We start from the raw sequence: 21,961 nt of genomic DNA, 5'->3' as shown, positions 1-21,961 counted from the left end.
GGGAAAGTATCCTTATTTCAGTTCTGTCTGACAAGGACCTAAAGAACCATATATTAATTTTATTGCTCAGCTCCAAGAGGCTGTGTATAAAGCCATAAATGATAAAAACAGCTCGGGATGTTGTAATACAGCTTCTTGCATACAATAATGCTAATGCAGAGTGTCAAACTGCTATTAGACCCCTGAGAGAGAAGGCTCATTTAACTAAATATATTAAGGCTTGTGATGGCATTGGAGGTAACTTACATAAGGCTATTCTTTTAGTTCAGGCTATGGCTAGATTAAGAGTAAGAAAAAATATGCTTCATTTCTCAGGCTCTTGCCTTAATTGTGGGCAAATTGGACACAAGAAAAGAATGTAGAAAGGAATTCAAAAGACGAAAACTACTACCATCAATCAACAGAAAAGTCACAGTGTATGTCCCTGGTGTAAGAAAGGCAATCACTAGGCAAGTCCGTGTCATTCTAAATTTAGCAAAGATGGACAACCTGTTTCAGGAAATAGGAAGAGGGACCCGCCTCGAGCCCCTCAACAAACCGAGGCATACCCAGCACAGCCACTGCCCTTATAAATGTACAACAATTGTCACCCACCTCAGCAAGCAGTGTTGCTGTAGACCTCTACAGAACAATTCCCATCTCCTTACTTCCTGGGGAGCCACCAAAGAAGGTCCCCACAGTAGTTGGGCATGAGTGATCTGTGCCTTAAGAACATGCTTCTGCTGCAGTTAACTAGCCCAACCTATTCCTTTAATTCAGCCCATCCCTTCGTTTCCCATAAGGGATACTTTTAGTTAATCTAATATCTATAGAAACAATGCTAATGACTGGCTTGCTGTTAATAAATACCTGGGTAAATCTCTGTTCAGGGCTCTCACCTCTGACCCCTGATTTTCCACTTCACACCTCTATATTTCAGTGTGTGTGTCTTTAATTCCTCTAGCGCTGCTGGGTTAGGGTCTCCCCGACTGACCTGGTCTCAGCAAGTGGTGCCCATTCATGGGGGCTCGAATACAGGTCAAAGGATCGCTGGAGCACGTGGAATGTGGGACTAGCTGGAGGACACCCAAGTAGTGTTAAAGCAATCCCCGTGGTGAGTAAGAAGGGGAGCTCAGAAGCATCAGGGTAACAATGGGACGAGTGTGGGCTGTGGTTCGTTCTACCTTGGAACTTTTTCACACGGATGATGAGGAGGAAGGAGAGTATAACAAAGTAGCAGTAGAGGTTACAGACCAGGTTTATTTGCCACCTAAAGCTGAAGCAGAAAAGGAGGGAGAGGTTCATCCCTACCCTTCTGCACACCCTCATTATTATTTTGAAGAAAACGACCCTCCAGATCTTTCTTTTCTGGAGGACACTGTGTGAAAAGTAGTTACCCTGGTGACTGTTCGAGCAGCGCCTTGAGCGACCGCTCTTACTTCTATTCAGGCAGGAATTCAGCAAGCTAGACAAAAGTGGGATTTAGAGGCTTGGCAGTTCCTGTTGGAATACATGCCCCAGATCAACAGGGAAATATTATAGCTACATTTGAGCCTTTTCCTTTTAAATTACTCAAAAAAATTAAACAAGCTAAATCAGTATGGACCAGGTTCTCCTTTTGAAATGGGACCGTTAAAGAATGTTGCTGTTTCCAGTCGTATGATTCCTACTGACTGGGACACTATTACTCGAGCTTGTCTAACTCCTGCTCAGTTCTTACAATTTAAAACTTAGTGGGCAGATGAAGCTTCCATTCAGGCTGCTCGCAATGCCTGGGCCCAACCTCAAATTAATATAACTGCAGACCAACTTTTGGGGGTTGGTGGCTGGGCTGGTTTACATGCACAAGTGTCATGCAGGATGATGCCATAGAACAGCTTAGAGGAGTGTGCATTAGAGCTTGGAAACAATCACTTCATGTGGAGAACACTACCCTTCCTTTAGTGCTATAAAACAGGGACCAAGAGAACCATACGTGGATTTTATAGCTTGGTTACAGGAGTCTCTTAAAAAGATTATTGCAGATTTGGCTGCTTAGGATATAGTGTTGCAGTTATTAGCTTTTGACAATGCTAATCCCTATTGCTAGGCTGCTCTGCGACCTATCAGAGGGAAAGCACATTTAGTTGATTATATCAAGACCTGTGATGGTATCAGAGGTAATCTACATAAAGCTACTTTGTTGGCACAGGCGATGGCAGGACTGAGAGTGGATAAAGGAAATACTCCATTTCCTGGAGCTTGTTTTAACTGTGGGAAACATGGTCATACTGAAAACAATGTAGAAAAAAAATCAGCGAGTCAGGCCACCAGATAGGGGAAAAAAGAAAACTGCTGATCCTGAAATATGTCCAAAATGTAAAAAAGGAAAACTTTGGGCTAATCAGTGTCACTCTAAGTTTGATAAAGAAAGGAACCCAATTTTGGGAAACTCCCTGATGGGCCCATCCCAGGCCCTGTTCTAATCCAGGGCATTTCCAGCTCAGGCCATTCCCTCACCCCCAAATATTATCTGTCCCCCACCACATTCCATAGTGCCGCAGTAGATTTATGCTGCACAAAGGCTGTGAGCCTTCTGCCTGGGGAACACCCACAAAAGGTCCTAACAGGAGTCTGTGGACCATTGCCAGAAGGGACAATGGGATTACTTTTAGGAAGGTCTAGTTTAAGTTTAAAAGGGGTACAAATACACACTGGAGTCATTGATTCAGATTACAATGAGGAAATTCAAATTGTGATATCTATTTCTGTTCCCTGGAAAGCACAGCCAGGAGTGCGCATAGCATAGCCCCTGAGTGTGCCATATGTGGGAATGGGAAAAAGTGAAATTAAATGAACTGGAGGATTTGGAAACACAAATAAAAAAGGCAAGGCAGCTTATTGGGTAAATCAAATTACTGATAAACATCCTACCTGTGAAATAACTATCCAGGGAAAGAACTTTAAAGGTTTAGTAGATACTATTTTTTTTTTTTGGTAGGACTGGACATTTCAATCATTTCTCTACAGCTCTGGCCGTGCACATGGCCAATTCAGCCCACTCAATTTAACACAGTGGAAACTGCTAAAGCTCCAGAAGTGTATCAAAGTAGCTATATTTTGCATTGGGAAGGGCCGATGGACAACCTGGGATTGTTCAACCAATTACAACTTCTGTAACTATAAATTTATGGGGGAGAGATTTATTATGACAATGGGGAGCACAAGTTCTAATTCCTTAACAATTATACAGCCCTCAAAGTCAACATATGATGCACGAAATGGGGCACGTCTCTGGTATGGGAGTAGAAAAAAATTTGCAAGGTTTGAAAGAACTGCTTCAAACGGAAAGACAAAGTTCCTGCCAAAGATTAGGATACCATTTTTGATGGTGGCCATTGTTAAGCTTCCAAAACCTATACCTTTAAAATGGTTAACAGATAAGCCAATTTGGATAGAATAATGGCTGCTAAGCAAAGAGAAACTGGATGCTTTAGAGAAATTAGTTACTGAACAATTAGAAAATGGGCACATAGCTCTAACGTTTTCCCCTTGGAATTCTCCAGTTTTCATAATTAAGAAAAAATCAGGTAAATGGAGAATGTTAACTGACTTAAGAGCCATCAATTCAGTTATACAACCAATGGAAACATAACAGCCAGGATTGCCTTCTCCTACTATAATTCCAAAAAATTGGCCTTTAATAGTCACAGATTTAAAAGACTGTTTCTTTACTACCCTTTTAGCTGAGCAAGACTGTGAACGGTTTGCATTTACAATGCCTGCAGTAAACAATCTGCAGCCTGCTAAGCGTTTTCATTGTTTCACAGATGGGTCTAGTAATGGTAAAGCTTCTTATTCTGGATCAAAAGGTAAAGTTTTCCAGACACCCTATACTTCAGCTCAAAAAGCGGAGCTTGTAGCTGTAATTGAGGTGTTGACTGCTTTTGATATGCCTGTTAATGTGATTTCTGATTCTTCATACATGGTTCATTCCACACAGTTAATTGAAAATGCTCAGTTGCGATTTCATACAGATGAACAACTGATAATAAAAACAAAAAAGGGGGAGAAACAGGGATTATGGGATAGCCCATATACAATTGAATCTAACATCATTAACTTTCAATTTTTTGAGCCTGCCCAAAGGCCAGATGTTATCAGCAGCTGAACAGCATCTACAGAAACCAGCTGAAAAGACAGAAGCAGAACAACTGGTTTAGTGGAGCGATCCAATAACAAAAAGTTGGGAAATAGGCAAAATTATAACTTGGCATAGAGGTTATGCTTGTTTCTCCAGGACCGAATCAACAACTGATTTAGATACCATCAAGACACCTGAAATTTTATCATGAGCCAGATGCTGAGGAAGAGATAAAAAGCACAATCATCATTGAAATTAGAGCTTCTGGCTGGGTGCAGTGGCTCACGCCTGTAATCCCAGCACTCTGGGAGGCCGAGGTGGGTGAATCACAAGGTCAGGAGATCGAGACCATCCTGGCTAACACGGTGAAACCCCGTCTCTACTAAAAATACAAAAAATTAGCTGGGTGAGGTGGCGGGCGCCTATAGTCCCAGCTACTCAGGAGGCTGAGGCAGGAGAATGGTGTGAACCCGGGAGGCAAAACTTCAGGTTTTGCCAAGAATGACACTGTAAATGTAACAAAGCTTCTGTGCTTGTTAGTGAACACCAAATCAGCTACTCTCCTGTATTCGGAGATCAGGATGAAATGAAAAGAACAAGCAGGTTGGGTGCGGTGGCTCATGCCTGTAATGCCAACACTTTGGGAGGCTTAGGTGGGCGGATCACCTGAGGTTGGGAGTTCGAGACCAGCCTGACCAACATGGAGAAACCCCATCTCTACTAAAAATGCAAAATGAGCTGGGCATGGTGGCACAAGCCTCTAATCCCAGCTTGGGAGGCTGAGGCAGGATAAGTGCTTAAACCTGAGAGGCGGAGGTTGCAGTGAGGCAATATTGCACCATTGCACTCCAGCCTGGGCAACAAGAGTGAAACTCCATCTCAAAAAAATAAAAAATAAAAAAGACCCCCAACGTTGTCTAGACTGTGGGGTTTCAGTTTCACCCCAGGGGGGTCCTGGTTGGGTTAGAATCCTGCATCTGGTTTGAGTTCGAATCCTAAAGAATAAAGGGAATAAAGGCTGTAGCCACTGACATACTCAATCTGGTCTGGTTCTGGCTTTTGCGTGTCTATCTGTATTTTTGGTCTAAATATTTGGCCCAACAGAGGTTAAAGGCTTTGATGTTCTCAGCAAAAACCTTGTGAGATCTCTAGTTTATCTGTGTGCTCAGCTGGAGCAAAGAGACTCCATAAACTAGAAAAACCTAAAGAAAATGGCACGCGTGAAAAAATGAGAGCCAACTCCTGTTTCTTGTTCTGTCCACCTCCCTCTCTCACTCCTCCTTCTGCCTTTGCTGTGGTCCCATGGTGTTTCTGTCTTTCTGGGGACCTGATATTCAGTGTAGGAGTGAAGTCCATGATTTTAAAACCTTCATGTCTCTGCTTTTTAACTCTGCCTGCTTTGCTGAGCTCTTATAATGAGAAATAAACCATTCAGAACAGAAACAACAGGGCATCAGAAAACCAACTTCCGGCAGTGCTCCGGCAAGTACCTCCCTAGAGGGGAAGGGCTTACTAAAGGAGATTTAATCTTGAAAAGGTCAAAATGAGAAGCTCTAACCTTAAGCTTGCTAGGTTTTCTGGGACTCGAGCTGGCTATATATTATGGACCATTCTAGCCACACACACACACACACACACACACATACACACACACACAATTTTTTTGAGACAGAGTCTCGCTCTGTTGCCCACGCTGGAGTGCAGTGGTGTGATCTTGGCTCACTGCAACCTCCACTTCCCAGGTTTGAGCAATTCTCCTGTCTCAGCCTCCTGAGTAGCTGCGATTACAGGTGTGTGCCACCATATCCGGCTAATTTTTGTGGTTTTAGTAGAGATGAGGTTTCACCATGTTGGCCAGGCTGGTCTCAAACTCCTGATCTCAAGTGATCCACTTGCCTTGGCCTCCAAAACTGCTGGGATTACAGGCATGAGCCACTGTGCCCAGCCTATATATATATATATATTTTTTCCTTTTTCTTTTTGATACAGAGTCTTGCTCTGTTGCCGAGGATGGAGTATGGTGGTACAATCGCGGCTCACTGCAACCTCCACCTCCCAGGTTTGAGTGATTATCCTGCCTCAGCCTCCTGAATAGCTAGGACTACAGGTGAACACCACCACACCCAGTTAATTTTTGTATTTTCAGTAGAGATGGGGTTTTGTCACGTTGGCCAGGCTGGTCTCAAACTCCTGGCCTCAAGTGATCCACCTGCTTCAGCCTCCCATAGTATTGGGATTACATGAATGAGCCACTGCACCTGGCCTCTAGTGCACACTTTAAACCTGACGGCCAAATTACATGAAAGAAAATTCAGAACTCAAATAGTTACTATTTTTAAAAACCATAAAATGAAAAAGTCTCAGTTCTTTTGCCTATCTTTTTTTTTCCACTGCCTACTTTGAATCTGCTGATTTGTCTACTGGTGTTGAGATAAGACTTACTGTCTGTTGTGTTACCAATTCGAGGTTACTTGGCTGAAGAAAAACAAAAGAATGAAACAATTCTATATTTTTTTCTCTTTTTGAGACAAGATCTCACTGTAAGGTCTCACTCTGTTCCCCAGACTGGAGTGCAGTAGTGGGATCATAACTCACTGTTATCTCAACCTCCTAGGCTCAAGCAATCTTCCTGCCTCATCCTCTCTAGTAGCTGGGACAATAGGCATGCACCACCATGCCTGGCAATATTTATCTTATTCTTAGTAGAGATTGGGTCTCACTATGTTGCCCAGGCTGGTCTCAAACTCCTGAGCTCAAGTGATCCTCTTGCCTCAGCCTCTCAAAGTGCTGGGATACAGGCATGAACCACTGTGCCCAGACAAAAGAGTTCTTTTATAAATACAAATAATTTAAAAAGTATTGATAAAATAAAAATAGAAATGTCTTCAGAATTGTCAGCGTACATTTTTGACTGTGTTTTATATTTACATTTGCTAGATATTTTAAGGTGCTAGGTTTTGGCATGAAGGTTATAAAGCTATAAACACCGGAAAGAAAAGAATATTTGTTTATGTGATTTTTTAAATACATAAGACCAATTTAATACGGTTTGTTGAACAAAAATAATGGAATTTTCTGAGTTATTGGTAAAATACCCTTGTATTTAACTTTGAAGTCCTCACTTATGTGAACACCTGATATTCACAGGCTATATCATGGTTAACAAGAAAATAACTTAGAAATGATGACTAGCTCTGTCTAATACCTCAGTTCTCACAAATACTCTAGATAAACTGTCAAAAATAAGTAAATGTAAATGGATAAATATCTATACAAGACATCTTAATGTATTTTTGAAATTTTTTTGAGCCAGTGTCTCTGTCTGTCACCCAGGCTGAAGTGCAGTGGCATGATCACAGCTCATTGCAACCTTGACCTCCTGCACTCAAGGGATCCTCCCACCTCAGCCTCCCAAGAAACTGTTAATTACAGGCATGCACCACCATGGTCAGCTAACTTTTATTTTTTTTTTGTAGAGTCAGCATCTCGCTATTTTGCTCAGGCTGGTCTCATGGTGTGAGCCACCATGCCCAGCCTATTTTTGAAATTTTAGTTATGTTACATTAAATAATAGATACTCATTAAATATCTGGGTTATTTCCAATTTAAAACTCATGTTGTAGCCCAGGAACTGTGGCTCACACCTGTAATCCCAACACTTCGGGAAGCCAAGGTGGGTGGCTCACCCGAGGTCAGGAGCTCAAGACCAGCCTGATCAACATGGTGAAACCCAATCTCTACTAAAAAATACAAAAAATTAGCCAGATGTGGTGGTGTGTTCCTGTAATCCCAGCTAATCAGGAGGCTGAGGCAGGAGAATTGCTTGAACCTGGGAGGCGGAGGTTGCAGTGAGCTGAGATCACACCATTGCACTCCAGCCTGGGCAAAAAGAGTGAAAATCCATCCTAAAAAAAAGTTTTAGGAACACACAATTCTAAATTATGAAATTATTCTCATATGTAAGATACTGCTATATGACAATTCAAGATTTCTTGCTTCCTAGGTTTTTTATTAAAATAAGGGTTTCTAAGTGTTAATATCTTTGTAGATATATGTGATTAAGACGACTAGATACAAAAGAAACAATTCTGTATGCAAAATGTATACCGGTTTTTGTTTCAGAGAAAGTAAATTCGCTTAGAGATTTTTAAGGATTATTTTAAATTGAAGGAATAAAAAAGAAAGATAAAACTAAATGTGTATAAAAAGTTAGGAAAGATGGAAAAAATTATACGAGGTTATTAAAAGTTTATGTAAATCTTACCTCGAGGTCAAAACTGATTGAGATCAGATAGACTGTTTATAAAGTTTATTTATATTAGCTGTAATATTAAAAACATAGTGATAAAAAACTAAAAATTTTGGTTAAAACAACAAAGTTTTCTTAATGTATTTATTTGCTCATAATAAGAGGTAATAAATATTGACTTTTAATCCTGAAATCTGTTACTATAAAAACTTTTCAGATTTGTATATCAGAAGTTCAACTTTTCCTGTACTTTCATGTTACACATGACTCACAGATCACATCATTGTCTCCTGTTCCTTCTTGAGAAGGAATAAAAGGCTTGGGTTTCCTGCTTGGCTGGGATGATAACTCTTTCAGCTTTTTCATCAGGTCTAATTTTGTACTCTTGGCTTTTAAATATGTCTTAATTACTTCATGTAACCAGGAAACTTCCATGCTATCTTTGAGAGCTATGGATCCCCACTGCTCTATGCTCTCGTTTTCCTGTTTACATTCCTCTGTAATATTATGCTCACTCATGACCCTGGACACACTCTTTCTATGTCTAATTAAATTCAAGTCTCCTTGTCATCGGGTTTGACTTCCAAGTGATTTAAATTAGCTTCCCATAAGAAGACACAATTATGCCACAGGAGCTTTTACCCTTTAAATGACTGGCCTGTAATGAAGATTTTAGGTTTTATCAAGATAATCCATGTGTTGCCTTTATTGTTTTTTTAATTACTTGGGAAAACTGAGGGTTTTCAGTTTTCACATCCATGTAACCTTCTATGTTGCTTTTGATGTCTTTTGGTTGTCATGCTAATTAAATGAATGACTGTTATTTAAAAATGACATGTGGCTGTGTGCAGCGGCTCATGTCTGTAATTCTAGCCCTTTGGGAGGCCGAGGTGGGTGGATGACTTGAGCCCAGGAGTTCAAGTCCAGCCTGGGCAAAATGGCAAAACCCCATCTCTACTAAAAATACAAAAGCTAGCTAGGTGTGGTAGCACGTGCTCATAGTCCTGGCTACTTGGGAGACTAAGGTGGAAGATCACCTGGGCCTGGGAGGTTGAGGCTGCAGTGAGCCATGATTTCACCACTGCACTCCAGCCTGAGCAACAGGATGAGACCCTGTCTCAAAAAAATAATAAAATGAAAAACAATAAACTGTCATTCTGTTTTGGTCAAATGTTTTCAATTTTTTGACATCTTTGCTAAAACTTAGTTGATAACATTGTATGGGAAGCATTGCCAAAAGATAAGTAACACTAAATCTTCTTTTTTTTCTCTGAGACAGAATCTTGCTTTGTCACCCAGGCTGGAGTGCAGTGGCGTCATCTAGATTCACTGCAACCTCTGCCCCAAGGTTCAAGCGATTCTCTTGCCTCAACTTCCCAAGTAGCTGGGACTACAGACACGTGCCACCATGCCCGGCTAATTTTGTATTTTTAGTAGAGACAAGATTTCTCCATGTTGGCCAGGCATGTGTCGAACTCCTGACCTCTGAGGATCTGTCCAACTTGGCCTCCCAAAGTTTTGGGATTACAGGCATGAGCCACTGTGCCTGGCCTAAATCTTCTTTTGGTTACATTTATAAGTATGTTATTAATATAAATATTTTCAACGTTATATAAATTATACAAATCTAATATGGTATCAGTCATAATTTTGATGATGTTAAATATTTTCTAAAGTTGTATGTGTATAGATATATTATTAATATACATATTCTAAAGATTATATAAAATTTGTGGAAATCTGATGGATCTGATGTGTTGCCATCAGTCATGATTCTGGCTGTTATCTTAAAATGCTACATATAATACAAATAACTAAATTTTCTCGCCATTTGAGAACTTCCACTGGATTTTAACCAAAGGCTATTCTAAGTTTTTGTCATCCACGGTGATTGTTTAAAGTTCTTCTCTGAAAACTTTTACAGGCCGGGCGCGGTGCTGGAGGCTATGCAGGGCATGGTGCTGGGCGTGGTGCAGGGCACGGTGGCTCACGCGTGTAAAAATCCCGGCACTTTGCAAGGCCGAGGTGGGTGAACTGCTTAAACTCAGAAGTTTGAAAGCAGCCTGGGCAACATGGTAAAATCCTGTCTCCACAAAAATACAAAAATTAGCTAGGCATGATGGTGCATGCCTATGGTCCCAGCTACTTCGGAGGCTGAGGTAGGAGGATGCCTTGAGTTTGGGAGGGACAGATTGTGGTGAACCAAGATCATGCCACTGCACTCCATCCTGAGTGATAGAGCCAGACCATGTCTCAAAAAAAAAAAAGCCTTTACAATCAGCTATCATCTAAATTACTTTTAATGGAAAGGACTCTGACAAGTTCTCTTAAATATGGTTTCAGATAACTTTGGGGATCATACCATTGGACTAGGAAAATCTTCCAGGACTTTAAAAAGCTGAATGAGAATTTCCAGTTGAAATCAAGCAAAACACAAAAAACTGAATGAGAATTGCTATTTGAAATCAAGCAGAACAAGATTTAGTTACATGGGACTGAACTTATAAAAGAAGGAAAAGATTTTATTCATGGCCCTTCCATTGGAAACATTGTTGATTCTCTTTATGTTTTGTTTTCCAAAGTCAAGAATTTTTTTCTTTTCAGCTATTTTTAACTTACAATACATTAGATAAACTACATTGTGAACAAAAATTTGAGCCATTTATCTGTCTCTCTAACTGATTTCTCCAGAATTCAGAAGCCATTCGTGAGCATTCCTAAATTATGGCAATATAATTATTTGCATAATTTCAATAAGAATCTATTTTTAGTAACAGGATTCAATTGGAGACACTGTTTGTTTTATCAAGGCTTTAACTCGAATGGCAGATACAACCAGACCACTTTAAGGAATTGAGGTTGACTTTATAGCACCAATACAAAGCCCCTTAGAATGACTGGCTTGATGTCCTGTCTACAAGGGTCCTTTACAAAGTTGCTGTCCTTGTGGTAAGAAGTAAAGAATGTCACTTTCTGACGGGCCCAGGAACCTCAAGTTATTTGGGGACCTTGAGAAGAGAGGACTACACCCATTCATAAAAGTATTACAGGAGAGCTGGCAAGATGTCTGAATAGGAACAGCTCCGGCCTGCAGCACCCAATGAGATCAACACAGAAGGCAGGTGGTTCATGCATTTCCAACAGCCTCCACTGGTGATACCCATGCAAAGAGGGTCTGGAGTGGACCTCCAGCAAACTCGAGCAAACCTGCAGCAGAGGGACCTGACTGTTAGAAGGAAAACTAACAAACAGAAAGGAATAGTATCAACATCACCAACATCAAAGAGCAAAGGTAGATAAATCCATAAAGATGGGGAGAAACCAGTGCAAAAAGGCTGAAAACTACAAAAGCCAGAATGCCTCTTCTCCTCCAGAAGATCACAACTCCCCACCAGCAAGGGAACAAAACTGGACAGACAATGAGTTTGATGAATTGACAGAAGTAGGCTTCAGAAGGCAGGTAATAACAAACTCCTCCGAGCCAAAGGAGCATGTTCTAACCCAATGCAAGGAAGCTAAGAGCCTGAAAAAAAAGGTAGGATGAATTGTTAACTAGAATAACCGGTTTATAGAAGAATATAAATGACCTGATGGAGCTGAAAAACCCAGCACAAGAACTTCATGAAGCATACACAAGTATCAATAGCCGAATCAATCAAGCAGGAGAAAGGATATCAGAGATTGAAGATCAACTCAATGAAATAAAGCAAGAAGACAAGATTAGAGAAAAAAGAGTGAAAGAAATGAACAAAGCCTCCAAGAAATAGAGGACTATGTTAAAAGACTGAATCTATGTTTGATTCGTGTACCTGAAAGTGACAGAGAGAATGGAACCAAGTTGGAAAACACTCTCAAGTATATTATCCAGGAGAACTTTCCCAACCTAGCAAGACAGGCCAACATTCAAATTCAGGAAATACAGAGAACACCACTAAGATACTCCTCAAGAAGAGCAACCACAAGACATAAAATCATCAGATTCACCAAGGTTGAAATGAAGGAAAAAATGTAAAGGGCAGCCAGAGAGAAAGGTTGAGTTACCCACAAAGGGAAGCCCATCAGACTAACAGTGGATCTCTTGGCAGAAAGACTACAAGCCAGAAGACAGTGGGGGCCAATATACAACATTCCTAAAGAAAAGAATTTTCAAGACAGAATTTCATATCCAGCCAAACTAAGCTTCATAATTGAAGGAGAAATAAAATCCTTTACAAGCAAATGCTGAGAGATATTGTCACCACCAGGCCTGCCTTACAAGAGCTTCTGAAGGAAGCACTAAACACGGAAAGGAACAACTGGTAACAGCCACTGCAAAAACATACCAAATTATAAAGACCATTGGCACTATGAAAAAATTGCATCAACTAATGAGCAAAATAACCAGCTAGTATCATAATGACAGGATCAAATTCATACATAACAATATTAACCTTAAATGTAAATGAGCTAAATGCCCCCAATTGAAAGACATAGACTGGCAAATTGGATAAAGAGTCAAGACCCATCAATGTGCTGTACTCAAGAGACCCGTCTCATACACATAGACTCAAAATAAAGGGATGGAGGAACATTTACCAAGCAAGTGGAAAGCAACAAAAGGCAGGGGTTGCAATCCTAGCTTCTGATAAAACAGATCTTAAGCCAACAAAGATCAAAAGAGACAAAGAAGGACGTTACATAATGGTAAAGGGATCAATGCAACAAGAAGAGCTAACTATCCTAGACATATATGCATCCAATACAGGAGCACTCAGATTCATAAAGCAAGTTCTTAAAGACCTACAAAGAGACTTAGACTCCCACACAGTAATAGTGGGAGACTGTAACACTCCACTGTCAATATTAGATCAATGAGACAGAAAATTAACAATAATATCCAGGACTTGAACTCAGTTCTGGAGCAAGTGGACCTAAAAGATATCTACAGAACTCTCCACCCCAAATCAACAGAATATACCTTCTTCTCAGCACCACATTGCACTTATTCTAAAATTGACCGCATAATTGGAAGTAAAGCTCTCCTCAGGAAATGCAAAAGAATTGGAATCATGACAAACAGTCTCTCAGGCCACAATGCATTCACATTAGTATGCAGGATTAAGAAACTCACTCAAAACCTCACAACTGCATGGAAACTGGGTGACCTGCTCCTGAATGACTACTGGGTAAATAACGAAATGAAGGCAGAAATAAAGATGTTCTTCAAAACCAATGAAAACAAAGACACAACGTCCCAGAATCTCTGGGACACTTTTAAAGCAGTGTGTAGAGGGAAATTTATAGCACTAAATGTCCACAAGAGAAAGCAGGAAAGATCTAAAATTGGCACCTTAACATCAAAATTAAAAGAACTAGAGAAGCAAGAACAAACAAATTCAAAAGCTAACAGGAGACAAGACACAAATAAGATCAGAGCAGAATTGAAGGAGATAGTGACACGAAAAACCCTTCAAAAAATCAATGAACCCAGGAGCTGGTTTTTTGAAAAGATCAACAAAACAGACCACTAGCCAGACTAATAAAGAAGAAAAGAGAGAAGAATCAAATAGATGCAATAAAACATGATTAAGGGGATATCACCACTGATCCCACAGAAATACAAATTATCATCAGAGAATATTACCAAGACTAAACCAGGAAGAAGTGAAATTCCTGAATAGACAAATAACAAGTTCTGAAATTGAGGCATTAATTATAGCCTACCAACCAAAAAAAATTCCAGGACCAGACAGATTCACAGCCTAATTCTATGAGAGGTACAAAGAGGAGCTGGTACCATTCCTTCTGAAATTATTCCCAACAATAGAAAAAGAGAGAATCCTCCCTAACTCATTTTATGAGGTCAGCATCACCTTGATACCAAAACCTCACAGGGACACAACAAAAAAAGAAAATTTTAGGCCAATATCCCTGATGAACATCAATGCAGAAATCCTGGATAAAATACTGGAAAACTGAATCCAGCAGCACATCAAAAAGCTTGTCCACCATGATCAAGTCGGCTTCACCCCTGGGATGCAAGGATGGTTCAACATATGCAAATCAATAAATGTAATCCATAACATAAAGGGAACCAATGACAAAAACTGCATGATTATCTCAATAGATGCAGAAAGGGCCTTTGACAAAATTCAACAGCCCTTCATGCTAAAAACTCTCAATAAACTGGTATTGATGGAACGTATCTCAAAATAGTAAGTGCTATTTATGACAAGCCCACAGCCAATAACATACTGAATGTGCAAAAACTGGAAGCATTCCCTTTGAAAATCAGCACAAGACAAGGATGCCCTCTCTCACTACTCCTATTCAACATATTATTGGAAGTTCTGGCCAGGGCAATCAGGCAAGAGAAAGAAATAAAGGGTATTCAATTAGGAAAAGAGGAAGTCAAATGGTCTCTGTTTGCAGATGACATGATTGTATATTTAGAAAACCCCATCATCTCAGCCCAAAATCTCCTTAAGCTGATAAGCAACTTCAGCAAAGTTTCAGGATACAACATCAATGTGCAAAAATCACAAGCATTCCTATACAGCAATAACAGACAAACAGAGAGCCAAACTGTGAGTGAACTCCCATTCACCATTGTTATAAAAAGAATGAAATACCTAGGAATACAACTTACAAGGATGTGAAGGACCTCTTCAAGGAGAACTACAAACCACTCCTCAAGGAAATAAGAGAGGACACAAACAAATGGAAAATCATTCCATGCTCCTAGATAGGAAGAATCAGTATCATGAAAGTGGCCATACTGCCCAAAGTAATTTATAGATTCACTGCTATCCCCATTAAACTACCATTGACTTTCTCCATGGAATTGGAAAAATATATTTTAAATTTCATATGGAATCAAAAAAGAGCCTGAATAGCCAAGAAAATCCTAACCAAAAAGAACAAAGCTGGAAGCAACATGGTACCTGACTTCAAACTATACTAAAAGCTATGGTAACCAAAACAGCATGGTACTGGTACCAAAACAAATATATAGATCAAAGGAACAGAACAGAGGCCTCAGAAACAACACCACACATCTACAACCATCTGATCTTTGACAAACCTCAGAAAAACAATCACTGGGGAAAGGATTCCCTATTTAATAAATGGTGTTGGGAAAACTGGCTAGCCATAGGCAGAAAGCTGAAACTGGATCCCTTCCTTACACCTTATACAAAAATTAACTCAAGATGGATTAAAGACTTAAACATCAGACCTAAAGCCATAAAAACCGTAGAGGAAAACCTAGGCAATACCATTCAGGACATAGGCATGGGCAAAGACTTCATGACTAAAACACCAAAAACAAAGGCAACAAAAGCCAAAATTGACAAATGGGACCTAATTAAACTAAAGAGCTTCTTGACAGAAAAAGAAACTATCAGAGTGAACAGGCAACCTACAAAATGGGAGAAAATTTTTGCAATCTGTCCATCTGACAAAGGGCTAATATCCAGAATCTACAAAGAACTTAAACAAATTTACAAGATAAAACAACCCCATTGAAAAGTGGGCGAAGGATGTGAACAGACACTTCTCAAAAGAGGACAATTATGCAACCAACAAACTTATGAAAAAAAAGCTCATCATCACTAGTCATTAGAGAAATGCAAATCAAAACCACAATGAGATACCATCTCATGCCAGTTAGAATGGCGATCATTAAAGGGTCAGGAAACAACAAATAATGGAGAGGGTGTGGAGAAATACGAAGGCTTTTACACTGTTGGTGGGAGTGTAAATTAGTTCAACCTTTGTGGAAGACAGTGTGGCTATTCCTCAAGGATCTAGAACTAGAAATACCATTTGGTCCAGCAATCCCATTACTGGGTACGTACCCAAAGGATTATAAATCATTCTACTATAAAGACACATGCACATGTATGTTTATTGCAGGACTGTTCACAATAACAAAGACTTGGAACCAACCCAAATGCCCATCAATGATAGACTGAATAAAGAAAATGTGGCACATATACACCATGGAATACTATGCAGCCATAAAAAAGGATGAGTTCATGTCCTTTGCAGGGACATGGAAGAAGATGGAAACCATCATTCTTGGCAAACTAACACAAGAACAGAAAACCAAACACCACATGTTCTCACTCATAAGTGGGAGTTGAACAATGAGAACACATGGACACAGGGAGGGGAACATCACACACTGGGGCCTGTTGGGGGTGGGGGAAGGGGGAGGAATAGCATTAGGAGAAATGCCTAATATAGGTAATGGGTTGATGGGTGCAGCAAACCACCACAGAATATATATACCTATGTAACAAACCTGCACTTTCTGCACATGTACCCCAGAACTTAACGTATAATTTAAAAAAGTAGGTTAAAAAAGTATTACAGACACAGTCTGATGCAAATCTTTTACTTGGCTAGCTTCAAGGCTTTTAAAGTCTAAGATTCCTTATTTAAAATTTCCAACAAAGCCAATTTTAAGAAGCCTATATGGCCAATAAATATTCTTGCTGCACTTTATGGAAATAATCAGGCCAGGTATGATAAGACTAAAACTTATTTTGCATACAAAATTGGTCCTACTATGATTTGTCTTTGATAAAATGATGGACTAGAGAGAAAATTTATGTTCCAAAAGAAAACTATGACATATGCTATTAGATTACAACCCTGATCATTGTTTTAGAGTTTTTATTATTTGCCTATAATTTGGGCTGAATCCTGAATTATTTCCTGGCTCCAAGTGTTCCCTAGTGAATCTGAATATAATATATTTTTAAAAACTTGTTTTATCCTGTCAGGAATGAGATGTATTTTTTGAAGGACTACTTAAACTAGCAATTACAATTCGATTATTATGATTATAGAATCTCGGGATTTCTCTTCCTTCTTGTCAAAGTCTTTACCTGATGTTTGTCTCATTAAAAAAAAAATGAACTGATTACACTCTACTCAAGACTGAAGACGTGTACTTTAACCTGTCTCTGTTACCAGTAAACCAAAGCCTTAACTTTCAGAATCTGTCAGGGACCCTGTGTGGTCCCTGGATCAACCACCCATGGGCTTATGAATGTGTTGACCGCTGGCATATGAGAAGTAATTGTCTATTAGGTTATGTGACTCTTCCTTTTTCTATTTATAACTCCAATGTTTCTGAACACTGAAGTAATTCATCGAAATTACTTTCCAGGATTAGATAAACCATACCTGCACACCAAGGAGATGAATTTTGGCCTATGTTTGGCAGAAGTCACTTGCAATGGTGGGGAGTAACCTCTCATGAACGTATAATTAGAAATCTGTCAACCACTCTAGGTAACTTAGCAAATGAACTAGCTGAAGCCATAGCTACCAAACAAAGATCTTTAGACTCTTTAGCCAGGATAGTCAAGGATGACGGAATAACTTTAGGCTACATAGTGGTGAAACAGGGAGAAATTCATATGGCAGCTAGCTAACACATCATGTTGTGTTTAGATCCATACATCTTCTGAGGTTGAAACACATGTAAAAAAATAAGACAATATGAGAATTAATTATGACAAATCCTAGAGAAGAGGCTGAAAGAGCTGTAACACAAACAGGGCTGAGACATGCCCCTTGCTAGCCACACTGTGGGCAAAGAGAAGGAAAAAAGAGCTGTGACCCTTTGGGAAGCCCAGACCTGGGAGCTCCCCGAGCCAGGGCTGTGATTCCCTCTTTGGGGCCCTGTGGTTCCTGGTATCTCCAAGCTTCTGGGTGCCACTGTGTTCCCAGTGTGCCAGCTGTGGAAGCTGCTTGCGGTGCCCGTGGTCCAGCAACAGCCTTGTGGAGAGCTGGTACCCATGTTGGCACCTGGAGTTACCTGCCCCACTGCAGCAGCCAGGAAGTCTGACTGCACAGTGGCCAGACCCCATGCTCGCTCACACACCCCTTGCCACTCCGCGCAGTCTCCCTTGGCAAACATGGGATCCAACCTGGTAGCATGAGCTGAGCACAGCCTGCCAGGCTGAGTGGGCGGGGCCCAAGCAAAACTCAGGTAAAGGTGCCACCAGCCATAGAGTTTTCTGTCCAGAAAAGTGACACTCCAAAGATCCCGTAACACCGCTACTCTTCCCAACCTCTGGAAACTCTCAGTCTACTCTCTATCTTGATGAGTTCAATTGTTTTAATTTTTAGCTCCCACAAATGTGTGAGAACATGCAAAGTCTTTCTGTGCCTGGCTCATTGTACTTAACATAATGTCTCCTAGTTCCATCCACATTGTTGCAAATGACAGAACCTTATTCTTTTTCATGGTCGAAGAGTACTCCATTGTGTACATGTACTACATTTTCTTTATCCCTTCATCTGTTTATGCACACTTAGGTTGCTTCCAAATCTTGGCTATTATGAATAGTGCTGAAATAAATATGGGAATGCAGATATCTCTTTGATATACTAATTTTCCCTCCCTTGGGTATATACCCAGCATTGCTGAGTTGCTGCATTGCAGGATTGCTGTATCATATGATAGTTCTATTTTTAATTTTTTGAGGGACCTCCATATTGTTCTCCATAGTGAATGTACTAATTTACATTCCCACCAACAGATGAAGAGGGTTCTCTTTTCCCCACATTCTTGCAAGCATTTGTTATTGCCTCTCTTTTGCATAAAAGCCATTTTAATGGGGGTAAGATGATATCTTATTGCAGTTTTGATTTGAAATGCTCTGATGATCAATGATATTGAGCATCTTTTCATATACCTATTTGACATTTATATATCTTCTTTTTTGTTTTTGCTCATTTTTTGAGACAGGGTCTCACTCTGTCACCCAGGCTGGAGTGCAGTGGTATGATGATGGCTTACTGTAGTTTTGACTACCAGGGTTCAAGCAATCCTCCCACCTCAGCCTCCTGAGTAGCCGGGACCACAGGCATGCATCACCATGCCCAGATAGTTTTTAAAATTATTTGCTATGTTTTTCAGGTTGGTCTTGAACTCCTGGGCTCAAGTGGTCCACCTGTCTTGGCTCCCCAAAATGCTGGAATTACAGGTGAGAGCCACTGCGCCTGACCTGTGTGCCTTCTTTTGAGAAATGTCTGTTCAGATTCTTTGCCCATTTAAATAATTGGATTATTAGTTTTTTTCTTATAGAGTTGTTTGAACTCCTTATATATTCTGGTTATTAATCCCTTGTCAGATATATAGTTTGCAAATATTTTCTTCCATTCTGTGGATTGTCTTTTCACTTTGTCCATTGTTTTCTTTACTATGCAGAAACTTTTGAACTTCATGTGATACCATTTGTTCATTTTTGCTTTGGTTGCCTGAGCTTTTGGAGTATTACTCAAGAAATCTGTGCCCAGAACAATTTCCTGGAGAGTTTCCCTAATGTTTTCTTTCAGTAGTTTCTTGTCCTTGATTTAAGTCTTTAACCCATTTGGATTTGATTTTTGTATATAGCACAAGAGAGGGTTCTAGTTTAATTATTCTGCCAATGACTTTGGGAGGCTGAGTTGGGCAGATCATGAGGGCAGGATATCGAGACCATCCTGGCTAACACAGTGAAACTCCGTCTCTACTAAAAATACAAAAAAAAGAAAGCTGGGCGTGGTGGGGCACTTGTACTCCCAGCCACTTGGGAGGATGAGGAGGAGAATGGTGTGAACCCGGAAGGTGGAGCTTGCAGTGAGCCCAGATCGCGCCACTGCACTGCAGCCTGAGCAACAAAGCTAGACTCCATCTCAAAAAAAAAAAAAATTCTGCCAATGAATATCTAGTTTTCCCAGCACAATTTGGTGAAGAGACTGTCCTCTCCCCCATGTATATTCTTGGCACCTTCATTGAAAATGAGTTAGTTGTAAATGTAAGGATTTATTTCTGGGTTCTCTGTTCTGTTCCATTGGTCTATGTGTCTGTTTTATGCCAGTACCATGCTGTTTAGCTTACAATTGCTCTGTAGTATAATTTAACGTCAGGTGATGTGATTCTTCCAGTTTTGTTCTTTTTGCTACAGATGGCTTTGGGTATTCTGGGTCTTTTATGATTTCATATAAATTTTAGGATTTTTTTTTCTGTTTCTGTGAAGAATGTTATTAGTATTTCAATAGGGATTGCATTGGATCTGTAGATTGCTTTGTGAAGTATGTGTATTTTAACAATATTTACTCTTCCAATCAATGAACATGGACTATGTTTCCTTTTTTTCTTTGGTGTCTTCTTTAATTTTTTTGCATTGGTGTTCTATAGTTTTCATCGTAGAGATCTTTCACTTCTTTTGTTCCATTTATTCCTAGATATTTTATTTTGTTTGTAGTTATTGTAAATGGGATTACGTTCTTGATTTTCTTCTTTAGATTGTTCAGTTTTGGCATTTAGAAATGTTACTGATTTTTGTATTTTGATTTTGTATCGTGTGACTCTGAATTTGTTGATCAGTTCTGATAGTTTTTTGGTGGAGTTCTTAGGTTTTTCCAAATATAAGATCAAATCACCTGCAAACAAGAAAACAATAATAATTTTACTTCTTTCAATTTGGGTGCCCTTTACTGTTTTTCAATTTTCTTGATTGCTCTAGCTAGGACTTCCAGTACTATGTTGAGTAACACTGTTGGAAGTGGACATTCTTGCCTTGTTCCAGATCTTAGAAGAAAGGATTTCAGGTTATCTCTGTTCAGGATGATACTGGCTGAGGGTCTGTTGCATATGGTTTTTATTGTGTTGTGGTATGTTCCTTCTAAATCTAGTTTTTTTGGGTGTTTCTTTTTATCACAGGGATGTTGAATTTTATTAAATGCTTTTCAGCATCAATTGAAATTACCATATGGTTTTTGTCCTTCATTCTGTGGATATGATGTGTCACATTGATTGATTTGCATATGTTGAACCATGTTGGCATCCTTGGGATGAATCCCACTTAGACATGATGAATGGTCTTTTTCATAGAATGATTTTGGAAATACTACAGACTTCTCTGTTTTTTGGAATAGTTTGAGTAAGATTGATAGTAATTCTTCCTTCAATGTTTGGTAAAATTAATCAGTGAAGCCATTGGATCCAGGCTTTTCTTTGCTAGGAGATGTTTTACTATGGGTTCAATCTCATTTATCCAGTTCTCCTAGGTTTGTGGTTTGGCTGTGTTTTTTTTTTTTTTTTTTTTTTTTTTTTTTTTTTTTTGAGATGGAGTCTGTCACCCAGGATGGAGCTTGGTAAAATCTCAGCTCACTGCAGCTTCTGCCTCCCAGGTTCAAGTGATTCTCCTGCCTCAGCCTCTGGAGTAGCTGGGAGTACAGGTGCACGCCACCATGCCTGGCTAATTTTTGTATTTTTAGTAGTGATTGGGTTTCACCATGTTGGCCAGGCTGTTCTTGAACTCCTGATCTCAGGTGATCACCTGCCTTGGCTTCCCAAAGTGTTGGGATTACAGGCATGAGCCACGGTGCCTGGCCATTACTTGCAGGTTTTTCAATTTATTGGAATATAGTTGGTCATAATAGTTTCTAATGATTACTTGAATTTCTGCAGTATCAGTTGCAGTGTCTCCTTTTTAATCTCTGTTTTTATGTATTTGAGTCTTCTCTCTTTTCTCTTAGTCTGGCTAAATGTTTGTTGATTTTGTTGATCTTTTAAAAAAATATTAACTTTTCATTTCATTGATATTTTATATTTTTAAATT

This window comes from Pan troglodytes, chromosome 14, assembly GCF_028858775.2.
Source record: "Pan troglodytes isolate AG18354 chromosome 14, NHGRI_mPanTro3-v2.0_pri, whole genome shotgun sequence".
Lineage (NCBI taxonomy): Eukaryota > Metazoa > Chordata > Mammalia > Primates > Hominidae > Pan > Pan troglodytes.
The sequence above is the reverse complement of the archived record's forward strand: the minus strand, read 5'-3'. Positions refer to the sequence as shown.